At 40.5% G+C, this 13,520-nt stretch overlaps 1 long non-coding RNA gene across 1 annotated transcript in view; it reads right to left on the reverse strand.

Annotated features, from left to right (window-relative positions):
- Positions 1–508: 508 nt before the first annotated feature.
- LOC104962850 (uncharacterized) overlaps positions 509–13,520 on the reverse strand; it is an 18,584-nt gene continuing 5,572 nt past the window's right edge. Inside the window, exon 3 of the long non-coding RNA XR_800251.1 lies at positions 509–593. This is a non-coding gene — a long non-coding RNA (uncharacterized lncRNA). The remainder of the gene's footprint in view (positions 594–13,520) is intronic.

Below are 13,520 nucleotides of genomic sequence, written 5' to 3' on the forward strand. Positions count from 1 at the left end.
CAGGATGACTGAGGGCCCACAGGGCAGAGTGAGAATATAAACATTTGTGTAGGGTGGAAAGCTTGGGAGATTTAAACAGTGTGAATGTGCGATGACAGCATTAGTGCTACTCTTCTGCTTGTGTCAGGTCAATTCGTTTATTTAGGCAACAAAGCAAATTTGGGGCTCATTGTTGGAGGGGATAGTAGCTTTGTAGAGCCCCTGTTAAACGTGTTGTGAAGTTAAACATGCATATGTTAAAATATCTAAAGCATCTGGTAATCAGAATTAAAACATGTGCTTTATTTACCTTTATTCCTTTGGATTTCTAACCCAGCACTGCCATTTGAAATTAGAAAATATGTGACTAATGTGATGGCTTACGTGCATATCCAATAGCAACCAATACCAAAAGGATAAGCTGCAAATTTGGGAACTGTGGGGGAAACTGCTGAAGCAATTGGAGTCAGGACTCAGAGAGACACGATGGACAGCTGGAGCTTTGATTGCAAACACTGACGGTTTATATAGCTTCGGCCGGAGAATTCACACGACATATCACGGGCCACGATCTGACCACACGGTTGAGATGCCACAATCAATTCTGAAGAACTCTACCCCAGACTCATGCATTAAGCTATTCTGAGAGAATAATCAACATTGTGCATAACAAGATAGAAGCATAACACCTCTATCAGCTGACGCCAACAGGCAGGAACAGGCAGTCAAAACACTGAGAGCACAGCAGCCAAGGCTACAGGTGTCTGTGCTCAGTGAGGTCAGTGTAAACTGATAAACTGGGTCAAAGTTATGGGTCTTGGAAAATATTTCCCCAACAGGAACGGCTGTGACAGAGGGTCTTTGGTCTATCCCAAGATGTCTGTATCAAGTACGGTATTGAAGTGAATGTAGGTAGCTTTGGAGGCGTGTGGCGCAGTGGACTAGTGTGTTGGTGTTCGGATCAGGGGGTCACAGGTTCAAACCCCACTGCATTGAGTATTGAGTATGTAAGCCGCTTTGGATTAAAGCGTCTAACATGTAATGTAATAATAAAGAAGAAATACATTATTTATTTCGTGTTGCACAATAGAAGATGTACTATATGTTACCAAAGAGCCCTGTCCTCATAACCTTCAGGTCTTCTGGACGCAGGTGTGAGGCTAAATAAGTGCATTCATCTGGCGTACTGGGCGTGAGAAAGTCCCTGTCAGATGTTAAGAAAGAAACCAGCAGGGCTGTAGGTCCTGAGGTCTAACTCCTGAAAGACACTGCTGTGAGGCTTTGTAGAAATGTTCTCTACAGCACAGGTTCTCAGTCCTGGACCTCAGGAGCCAGGGCCCTGCTGGGTTTCATTTTAACCATCTAACTGGGAGTATGTGACAAGTGAGACACCACCCAGGTGAATGCTATTTACCACATCGAGGGTAGAAAACCAACAGAACTGTGATCCCTGAGCACTGAGAACCACGGCTGTGCTCCACTGGTCTAATTTATATAACACTTTTATATGTTATAGATTGGAGGATTTCTAACCATAAATACTTAAAACATTCTAAATATTACATGCATTTTAAACAAGAGAAAAACCATTGCTTTGAGTCATAATTGTAGCATTATTATTTAGAGCAGGAGAATTGGTTTTGATGTATTGCTCATGGATACCTCCAAACTATGCCATAGATCCTAACATGTAGTTAAATTACTTCTTCTTTTTCAGGCAGGATGCTTCCCAAATAACAAATGAATGTCACAACCTATAAGGTATAACAATTATAGTCATATTTAGACAGTTGTTACCCCTCGGTTATCAATAATAATCATATTTTCTTCATGTTTAATGTATTTCTCTGCTGTGCTTGTCTAATTCCATGGTATATTTACGAGACCTTTTAATCATAAACTATTAATAACACTGTGTACATCACTTGCACTTGGACTTTAAAACACTGTCACCTAAGGTTATCATCACATACAAGTCCAATGTGTTTGGATGTGTCTTCATGTGTTTTTCTTTTCTCCAGCTTGTTACTCCCTGGTACTTTTCAAACCTCGCCTGCTTTATTTAGAAGGACAATCTGGAAAGAAAATAGAAGCTTGGTCAGGTGCTCGGATCAAAGGCATATTTGGGTAAATAATTAAAAAGATAGCAGCATGCTGGAATGCAACACGCAGCAGCCTTTAGAGCGTTGCACAATATAAAAAACTCTTTCTCCCCTTCACAAAAACAATGTGAACAGATGGAGGGGAAAAGAACGAGAGAATAAAGCAGTGCAGTTTGCCTTGTGTCACTGTCCATGGTGCTGAATCAGTGCTGTCATTCAGTGCCATTAAAAAGCTTGTTGAAGCTACAGTTTTGAACATGTTTGCACTCCAAATTGTACGACCCCTCTCCAGCTATCCATCTCCAAACTGGCCTGTCTATTACTCTTCACAGGGAATGATGCATTCAACGCCACTCTTCCGAATAGTTGTGTTATTCATGCAAGAGAGCATGTGCCCTGCCAGTGTTGCATTACTCGCACACAGAAAGGTCTAATTAGTGCAGATGGGAATATAACATCAATACAAGGGTAGTGCAGCTCACACTGATATGAGTAATTACGCTTGATATGAGGGCATTTATGTGGATCATATCATGTATCAATGATCGATTGTATGTGGCAAGTTGTGTATGAGAATCGTTAATAGGGGGGTGCACGCTAGCATGCAAAGGAATAGGATCTGCCCTGATGAACGGTGTTTGAGCAACACATGGAGTCCCTGACACCTCCAGAGGAGTCGTTCTGTAACTGAGCATGACCTCTGAACCCCTTGGGGCTTTCGGCGAGCAAACGCGCTATCAGAAGAGAATCACAAAAAGACTGCGTGTCCCGTGAAATGCATTCAAACAACATGCTTAACCTCTGTTAGGTCAGAATTAATTGGCTAATAAGAAGATGTAATTAAATACTAGTGATTGTTTTTGTTCTGTTGATTTTGCTAATGAGCAGAATACAGCAGCCTGAAATGTTTAATAGCTGGAGTGCTAGAAGCCTCTATCTATCCATCTATCTATCTTTCTATCTATCTATCTATCTATCCATCTGTTACATTTCATTCATCTGTCTATCGATCTGTCTATCTATCTATCCATCTATCCATCTATCAATCTATCTGTCTATCTATCTATCTATTCATCTATCTATCCATCTATCAATCTATCTATCTATCTATCTATCTATCAGTCTATCCATCTATATGTCTGTCTATCTATCTGTCTATCTATCTATATGTCTATCTGTCTATCTGTCTGTCTATCTATCTATCTATCAATCTATATGTCTATCTATCTATCTGTCTATCTATCTATCTGTTTATCTATTTATCTATATGTCTATCTATCTATCCATCTATCCGTCTATCTATCTATCTATCCATCTATCCGTCTATCTATCCATCAATCTTCCATCCATCCATCCATCCGAGCCTGGCGGCTCCACGGGGCACCCACTCTGTCCCAAACATCTNCTGTCTATCTATCTATCTATCTATTCATCTATCTATTCATCTATCTATCAGTCTATCCATCTATCTATCTGTCTATCTGTCTGTCTATCTATCAATCTATCTATCTATCTATCAATCTATATGTCTATCTATCTATCTGTCTATCTATCTATCTGTCTATCTATTTATCTATATGTCTATCTATCTATCCATCTATCCATCTATCTATCTATCTATCTCTCTATCCATCTATCAATCTATATATCTATCTGTCTATCTATCTGTCTATTTGTCTGTCTATCTATCCATCTATCCGTCTATCTATCTATCTCTCTATCCATCTATCAATCTATATATCTATCTGTCTATCTATCTGTCTATTTGTCTGTCTATCTATCCATCTATCCGTCTATCTATCTATCTATCTATCCATCCATCAATGCTTCCATCCATCCATCCATCCGAGCAACTACTCAGTTCAAAAGATTGTATTCAACTGATTAAAAACATGGTTGTCGTGAAAAAGCATCTCCCATGAGTCTGTAATCGAACTGCCCAGTTTCTTTCCCCCCTGATACCAATGTAAATTTGACATTTGAATGCCTTCAGTGAGTAACTTAGTGTTTATGCTATCAAAGGAATCTTATCTACCGCAAATAGAAACATTGTGGCCACCTTTTTCAGCGACACCTTACAGTAAGATAAGCTCATAGTCTATTGTGGGGGGTTAATCCGGTGGGAAGTGTCACAATGTACCTCATAAACATTTCTGGTCACCAGGTAGTTGAGGAGTCAGCTTTGATGGATTATGTGCTGTTCACTTTGCAGGTTTTTGAGTGTGTTTTTGTGTGTGTTCACCCTGATGCCTGTCAGAGTGAATGATCTTCGGGGATAGTTTTATTCTGAAAGCAACTAACAGTAACATCTGGCTCTGCATTGGCTTTGTTATAAATATTTATTTATTTTCTATTTAATCATGTCTTTGTAGACCATCTCAAAACATCCTGTGGAGTGTTTGGCTCTGAATGGGGATCGAAAAACACAACGGGTCTCCCTTGTCAATACCATCAGGGCCATTCTTTCCCACAAAGACATAGCTGATTTAGCTTCAGCGCTTCTTATTGCCTTTGTGATTTTTTATGTTTCCTTGTTTTTGTCGTTTCTCCACGGGATAGTTTCCCTGCACAGCTGTGAAGTCTTGGAATTTGCCTGGCAGGAGAATATGCAGGTACTGCATGATCTCTTCAATTATGCCTGTCTGAAGGCATCGTCTTTGTTCAAACACAGGCAAGCGTATCAGAAAGGTTGACAGGGTTCTTCTTCTTGTCTGTGCCACGCTCAGCACCTGGATGGTTGAACAGGGCACCTCTGCCAATTGCTCTAAAAAAGACAAAAGAGCAGTCAGAAGAGCTCCAGCTGTGTCTGTGAAGTGGGTATGAACTTGCAAGAAGAACAAAAAGAGAGAAAGTAATCCCTCAAGGATCTTGCACACCTAGAGACACATTTCCACCAATTTATGTTCTTATTATTTCTGGATGGAAACTGAGTTGGCCCATTAGCAATAAGCAAGGATTTTCTCTCAGAAGTCGCTAGAATTGAAACCAAGAGGGGGTGTGAACACTGTAAATGTGTCAGCAAAATCATTTCCACATTAATGCACAACAATATTTACTCTGAATATTTCACACGGTACAGTTGCTATTTTCAAGCTCTGAGTGACTGCAATTTCTGTTTTTATTACCGAAATTATTCACACCGCTGTCAAGGTGACTTGTTGGAATGTCACAGACACACCACTTGAAACCGATACCCCCCCAAAAAAAGCCCCTTGAAGGAGCGAAATCAGTCACATAAGTCATGCATTGTGTATAACAGGGTGGTGTCATGCACAATTCCTTTATACTGTGTGTTCATTATCCCATTAATCTGGATATATGGAGTGGGCCAGGTGGAACGTTGTCATGCATGAACATTTTTCACTGTCTGTTTTGTAGAGTCCAAAAGGAGAGCAACCATTGATATTCATAGCACAGCCAGTATGAGGTGTGACAGTATTTTTTTGTGAATCTGTGAGTGTATATGGTAATACCAGAGCAGCCTCAAACCTCAACTGCAGTCTCTCCCTGAAGGAGGGGTACACCCCGCCCCTCCAAAACAGGCTCTGCAAGATAAAGAACAACTCAGGAGGGAGGGGTAGTTTTCTCTTAAAGGGGCCCTTTGTGTTTTTTTAGCTTTCCCTTTCCTGTAGTGTGTTATAGGTTTTTGTTAATGTAAATAGTCTGCGAAGGCTAAAATACCAAAGTACCAAAAAAGTTTCTCTCCCACACCCACCCCTCCCCTTTCCTGAAACGCCTCCATTGGACTCCTTTGTTTACTTCTGTAACATAGTGACATCAGTATGTAAAGCTCGCGTTTATATTAGCTAGTGCTCCAACACAATGTACGTGATAGGCTAAGGGGCGGGACATCTCTAAGCTGTTGACCAATCACAACAGAGCCGGCCAGCTAACCAATCAGAGCAGACTGGGCTCTGTTTTCAGACAGAGGGTGGAAAGAGGTGCTGCAGCACAGGCAGTATGAGAAACATCAAGAGCTTTTGAACATTAAAGCATGGAGACATGTCCCAGTACAGACACAACATACATGAACCTGAAAAAAGGCGTAATAGGGCCCCTTTAAAACAGTTCATTTACCCACATCTGTGCTGTAAGGCAAGGCAAGGCAAGTTTATGTATATAGCACCTTTCAACACAAGGCAATTCAAAGTGCTTTACAAAAAATGAAAGACATTAAGAAAATTGCATTTAAAATCAGTCATTAAAAAGAAAAGATAATAAAATAAACATTAAAAGAAANCTCCATGCTTTAATGTTCACAAAGCTCTTTATTTTTCTCATACTGCCTGTGCTGCAGCACCTCTTTTCACCCTCTGTCTGAAACCAGAGCCCAGTCTGCTCTGATTGGTTAGCTGGCCGGCTCCGCTGTGATTGGTCAACTACCTATAGATGTCCCGCCCCTTAGCGTATCAGGTACATTCTATTGGAGCGCTAGCCAATAGAAGCGTGAGTGTTACATAATGCTGTCACTATGTTACGAAAGTAATAAAGGAGTCCAATAGAGGCATTTCGGTCGGGGGCGGGGAGTGTGTGGGAGAGGATTCTTAGGATTTTATACCATTGACATGCACAAAAACCCTAAAAAGCCTAATAGGGCCTCTTTCCTTTTCTCGCAACGCTAGCAGAGAGCGGGAAAAAATCCTGCAAATGATTTACCTCTGCCTCTCTTCTCTGGCAACACTGAATGCTGGGTAATGGAAAAAACGATACTAACTGTGAAGGGTTTGGGATCTTTACTGGGAATGTTGCCATCGACACCTAGTTAATAATACTGCAAATGTTTCAGGGCATCTCCAAGACGGTCTTTAAATTACATTTTTGTGCAACTTTGTTTATCCACTAACCTTTGACCATCTCAGAGATGTTGATGGATAATCTTTCAACCGGAGTAAAACAAAGGTACTGATCGGCTGCAGACGATTGTCCTGCGGCTGCTTAGGCTTTAATTGATTTCGTTATTGGACTTATTTATCAGTGAAGACAGTGATTTGGAAAGCTTGAGCAACAGTCAGTATAATCCTGTTAATCGCTTTCAGTCTTTCTCACATTGTTTTGTCTTCTTTCTGTCTCACTCTCCATCTTCTTGGCTTACATAAGCACATGGATAGACTGAGAGAAACTAAGCCTTTTTAAATTGTGATGAACGAACCAACATTTCTGTGGGAAAAAATTACAAGATGAAGAGACGGAAAAAATAAATTCCATTGGAAAGAGGGCACTGCGTTTGGATGAGGCAAATCAATATTTAACCCAGACTCTTCATCCCCCCACAAGTCTGCAGATGCATCTTTAGATACAATGAAAGACCCAAAAAAAAGATTAACGGATACATCCAAATGTTCTCATTGCATAAAAATCATAAAACAGGAAATATATTCATATTAGACAAGAGTCACACACCCCTCCCCCACCACACACACATCTACTATACACTAACTCAGACACACAGACACTGAATGCTACCAAATGTCAACTGAGATCTGGGGCAGCTTCCTCACAGGCATGGCCCACAGACGCCTATACGCAGCCAGATGAGGTCCTGCATCCAGCCGAGCATGTGGTTACCACGGTGACCCTGGTCTCTCTCCATAACAACCAATAAAAACGCTAGAAAGCTGGCGAGAGGGGATTGTCTGGGAGGCATTTAGTGGAATGTCATGTGGTATTGCCCTAAACAGTGTGTGTGTGTGTGTGTGTGTGTGTGTGTGTGTGTGTGTGTGTGTGTGCGTGCGTGCGTGCGTGCGTGCGTGCGTGCGTGCGTGCGTGCGTGCGTGCGTGTGTGCGTGTGTGTGTGCGCGTGTGTGTACGTGTGTGTGTGTGTCAGTGTTGGACACTTAAAGGCTCTAAAAGGGCCTTGGATGTTGACTAGATGCTCTTAGGTTTAGCAGCCATTAACAGCAGCACACTGTGCCTGGGGGCTTTGTTGCACTGATGATTACACTGGCTCATTGACTCTCTTTTCAAGCTCAAGCGTGTTAATAGGTGCAATTTAAATGGGCACATGTGACCACATTTACTATGTTTTTGTCTGGATGGGTATTGCTTGTAATTGCGTGCAAGTTATCGGGAACTGTACTATAGCCCTTTGAATGTTCAATCCGGTCTCATCTTCTTCTAATTTGTTATTCTTTTCTAAATAATACATTGTTATAATCTCGGGCTTTTTTGGCGTCCGTCAGGAACTGAATTTCAAAATAAAATAACCAGAAACAGATGTAGGCCTATAAGGGACATTTCGAGCATCATTGCGATACACACCCCATGTACACACCATGGATGTACACACCCACTGAACTGATTACCCAAGATCCTCAGCTATGGTTCAAGCTCGGTGATTTGATGTTTTAGCCGCAATGCATGTTGGGATATGGTGTTAATGCGATATGAAATCCGAAAAACATTTCAGAGTTTAGGATGGCCGAAGACACTACAATACCCATAATCCTCAGCTATCGTTTGGGACTACAGTCCCGTTGCTTGACAAACCCTGTGATTAATCTTCAAGCTCTGGGATTGGATGTTGGAGTGGCAGTGCGCCAAGCTTACGCAGAGCGTCAAACAGCACTTTGAAATGAAACCACATCTAAAACGGGACCATCTGTTTTGCACATCCTCCTATTAATATCTTTGTACATCCGGCACTAAACTATTTTATTGTAGAGATCACTTACAGTATCTTCTTGATTTTTTATATTCTATCATTGACCTTCTACTTTCCCTCTATTTTGTATGTACTCTTAATATTTTTTTCATCAAATATAACATATTAGAAAGATTATTCAATAACGTGCTTTAACCACTAGGCGGTGCACACAAGGTACACACAGCATACAATGCCATGATAACTTTTTATTATTAGTGTAGGACACTTATGTATGTATAACATCTGAAGATGTGTAGTTTTATTCATGTTTTCACATCATTTTACAGGATATTGCTATATTATTTCACATCTTTTACTTCTACACGTTAATATGTGATTTGTAAAACATCACAGACAGAAAGGTATATCCGTCATAAGCTATTGAAATTCTGAATCCATAGATGTGTCTTCCATCTCCCAAAACCCCTAACTATTCTTTCAACTCAGTATTTACTTTCTTATATTCAAAGAAAATCAGTAATATCTTTAAAAACTACAAGTCCTTTTCTATCAGCTGTGAACCGTTATGGTGTAAATATAACCTATCTACCAATTGGATCAAATATAAAAGTCAGCCGAATTAGTGTTGATACTCCGAGGAGACGTATATTGTGTGAAGAGAAATTGAATATGTTGTTGAATTGCTGATATATTTATGATTCACGTCACGTATTCAGTTTCGGCGGCATTTCTTCCAGTTTGTCTAGAAGTCTTCTCATCAGGGCTCTATAAATAAAGAACTACGGCAGATGTATAATATTTAATGCATCCGAACCGTGTATTACAATGCCGTTAAGTGATGACTTTCAAAGAGAAAAGCAAGCACACAAGCACACACTATTATTTCCTTCTTTTTAAATGTTTTTCGGATTTCATATCGCATAAACACCATATCCCAACGTGCATTGCGGCTAAACAATCCAATCACCGAGCTTAACACTAGAACCGCCAGAGGTCGCTGTATACCTAAAACCGCCAACGGGTCATTTGACCCGTTGGCGGTTTTAGGTATACAGCGACCTCTGGCGGTTCTAGTGTTAAGCTCGGTGATTGGATTGTTTAGCCGCAATGCACGTTGGGATATGGTGTNATGGAATTAAACAAATAAATAAAAACAAGGATAATTGTTTGTTATTGGTGAGTAAATAACAGTGTGTTATTTTGAAAAGAATAACAAATTAGAAGGAAAAAAAGATTTTAAAAAATACAGATTTCAGTATTTTGAGGCTCTGAGCCCCATTTCTTTTCCTCACAGACGACAAAAAAAGTCAGACATTATACGATTTAAAATAAAAACAATAATCGTGGCTTGATATTGAGTAAGAACATGTTTTTATGAACCCCACAGCTTCCGGTCTTCCAAGACCCGACAGGACATAAGACGTGCTGCAGGCACGAAACACACTACCAACACAAATACATTGCTTTTAAAATCGTTCTGTGGGACACGAAAAAAAGGGGGAAATCGTGTTGGTGAACACGAATCAATAGATTGAATGTCGTGACTATAACATGAAATGCCGTGAGACTTGGTTGGCAGCTGATAATGAGCTGTATGAGCAGTTTCCTGTACAAGAAATGGCACATAATGCTTGTCTATTTCAATGCTTTCAAAAACCTGATAAGCCCTCTTACATAACAAATGCATCACTTTGGATCAGTCATGGCTCAGTGTGGATTATTCTTGGAAGTTTCAGGAAACGAAAGTCAGGGCAGAGAATGAAACTTATTCTTCTTATTTTGTCAGTAAACGTGAAGGATAATTTGTGCAGATTCACATCACGTCACACATTCATATATGATACAGTGACTTGGCTTAAGGAGGTGCTAAATGAAGAATGATTCAACATTGTGTATATGTGTAAAACATGTTAAGAACAGTATAAATGTAATGACTACTGCTACCTGCAGTGACCTTTATTTGAATAGATATACACGAGAGGATTAGAAATTGTTTCATTTTATAGACCCGGCAAAGAAAAAGATAATGACTACAGACTATAAAAGTTATTGGTATTTCAACAGCTTGGAAAGAGAAGGATTTTCATAGCTGTAGTCATAAGTGCCTTTAAAATAAACACCCCTCTGAGCTTGTCATTACCGACAACATCAGCGCATGTCATCAGCATCAGAAAACATCTGAATGAAATTGCTGTTTCAATTTGCAGTAGCACGGTTTGACAGATGTTTTTCGTATAAAATAAAAGCAGAGTGAAATGTAGATGGACCGCAGTGTCCTTGGATTACAAATCAGCATATTTAGTACCTAGCTAAGGAAGGGGCCCCTGAAAGCATGGAAACAATTAACATTATGGAAATGAGTATCAGTTATCTGTTCATAATCATCATGACACAATAAAAAGTCTAATTGTGAGGAAGTATGATTGAAAGATTAGAGAAATAAAAGAGTCTGCCCCTGTGCTTTAATGGTAACACAAAGAAAATAATGTTCCCAACAGCATTTATTTTCAAAATTGCAGATGTAGACAAATCAATGTAGGGATTTGTCTTAGTGACATTGGAGCAGAGACTTTGGCAACTGGCAGAGCTCCACGGTGCATACTGAAGCTACAATGGCACAAGGACAACTGGACTTTATATACCGTGCAATGCAAAAGATCATGACATATGTATTTTAGGGGATTACCACACTGCATCGATTGCTTGGAAAGTAAAGAAATCAGCCTTGAGATTAAAAAAAAGTGGTGTAAAAAGTATAGAAAAAAGTGAGATTCTGTCTACTCTGCATACGTTTTTTTAAGTATCCTCAATAGCAGTGATGATAATGGTGGTAAGTTGTTCAACACACAATGGAAACTCTCACACAGACCCATCCACACAGAGAAATATGTGTGTATCAATAACTTCCAGAAGCGAATTACTGCATTAACATGAAATAGCAGCTGAAGTAATGCCTGTGTGACTGTACTCGGTGGCCTGCGCAGAGTATTCTGGGATTCATTAGCCGCCAGAAAGCAGATGAGTCACTGTGGTCTCCCTGACCTCGTCTTTGTCTTCCCTCTCATTTATTCCCTGTCTTGCGTCACTAGTGAACTTAAACATACAGCAAGATGCCTGATTATCGTTCGGTACAATACAAAATGCTGTAGAAACGAAACATCAGCCATATAAAAAAGATATACAATCCACCCTTAAAAAATGTGCAACTTCATTTACATCTCTGGTGTAAGTGGGCTTAAATACAAGAATAAATAAAGACCTACCTTTGACTCAAACCGGGTAACGGTTACTCGTTCCTAAAAGAGATCTTCAGCGATCTTAACTTTGGTTCTCGCCCCACACTTGTGACATTTACACAGTCGGTTTTAGTAAAGGTGCTAATTCGGGTCGTTGTTATAAATGAGACTTATAAAGTGCTGCCATGTCGAACGATAAAAAGTTCGAGACTCACTGACGTTAAAAGACAAAAAAATGGCTTTAATAAGTGTGCGTGACAGTTTCCACTGAACAACCTTACAGTGTCCTGGTGGTGAACTTTGGCGTATGGGGGGGGGTTTTTCGGGGGAACTTCCTGCGCTTTAGTCAGTGTATTAGTAGGTAACGGACGATATTGCCCACCACAGTACGTGTTAAGGAACATATGACACACAAGTAAGGTAATTAGACCCTATATAACCTCACCCGGTCCACGCTTGCAACAGTACGGGTACTTGTAAAAAGTGACAGACAAAACATCTCAGGTTTTCGCTCTCGGTTGGTAACTATAAGTTATCGGTGTCGTCATACCTCACACTGTCGATAAAAAAACACTTAGAACACTCACATACTACCATTATGGTCTCGTCGGAGGTTTGGAGTTGACGGTCCAGAGAGGGACTTCCTCCCCGATGTGGGGCGGGGAGGTTTTTTGTCCGAGACGTTCTATTTCTTGTTGAGTCCTCCCTCCCCATCAAAAGAGATTTCCCGGGGAAAAACACAAAAAAATCGAAAGGGAAAGGACATCACACAATATCGCAAAAACAATTACATTTATCGAAGACGTTTTTCCGGATTTTATGGTTTCGATGGTTTTTTCAAAGCAGAGGGTGTGGGGGGGGAGGGGAAAGGACTTTGCGGAGGTAACCTGAGGAAAAACAAATTGAAGACGATTGTATCACTGTGAGTCAATACATTCTTCGAGCGCAAGATATAATCGGATCACGAGTTGTGTTACATGCACTTATCCGATTCCCGCCCTGTAGCCTCTTCGACAACTGGCGGCTATAGTGTTGTCTCGGCCGGCTGGACTCGGTTTAGCTCTCGTCTGACGCCGCGAGACAAAGTCTGTCTCCCCACCTTCTCCGACGCACGGTCGTGCGTCCGTCCAATACCGCGCGCTCTTTGTAGTTCGTCGAAACTTGTATTTCCCGTACCTCTGACAGGGTCGATGTCTTGTGTTGTATGTAGCTTGGACTTTTTTCCGCATTATCCGGAAATTTTGTGTTACAAAACGGGTCGAAGTAGGAATGGTGTAGCGACGACGACAATTCCGTTCCGTTCCGTTCGAAATACATATATCGGTGGAAAGTTGTGTTCCGTTAACGTTTCACGAAATGTTTTTTACTTCTGTAATTATTTAACGTAAAAATTTTAGTCAGTAATTTTTCTTTTCTATTATTTTATTTGAATTTCGTTTTTATGTACCTATTTTCCAAATGTCACGGTCAAATTCTACACTTACAAGTTAATTTTCGGGTCGCCGGTTTTTCTTTTCAGAAATCCAGACTAAATTTTTCATCGTCTCAACGTCGCGCTGGACGTCCCTCCCTTTACAAACTAGATAGACACTAGTTCAC

Source organism: Notothenia coriiceps, unplaced genomic scaffold (assembly GCF_000735185.1).
Source record: "Notothenia coriiceps isolate Sejong01 unplaced genomic scaffold, NC01 NC01_scaffold00035440, whole genome shotgun sequence".
NCBI classification, from domain to species: domain Eukaryota; kingdom Metazoa; phylum Chordata; class Actinopteri; order Perciformes; family Nototheniidae; genus Notothenia; species Notothenia coriiceps.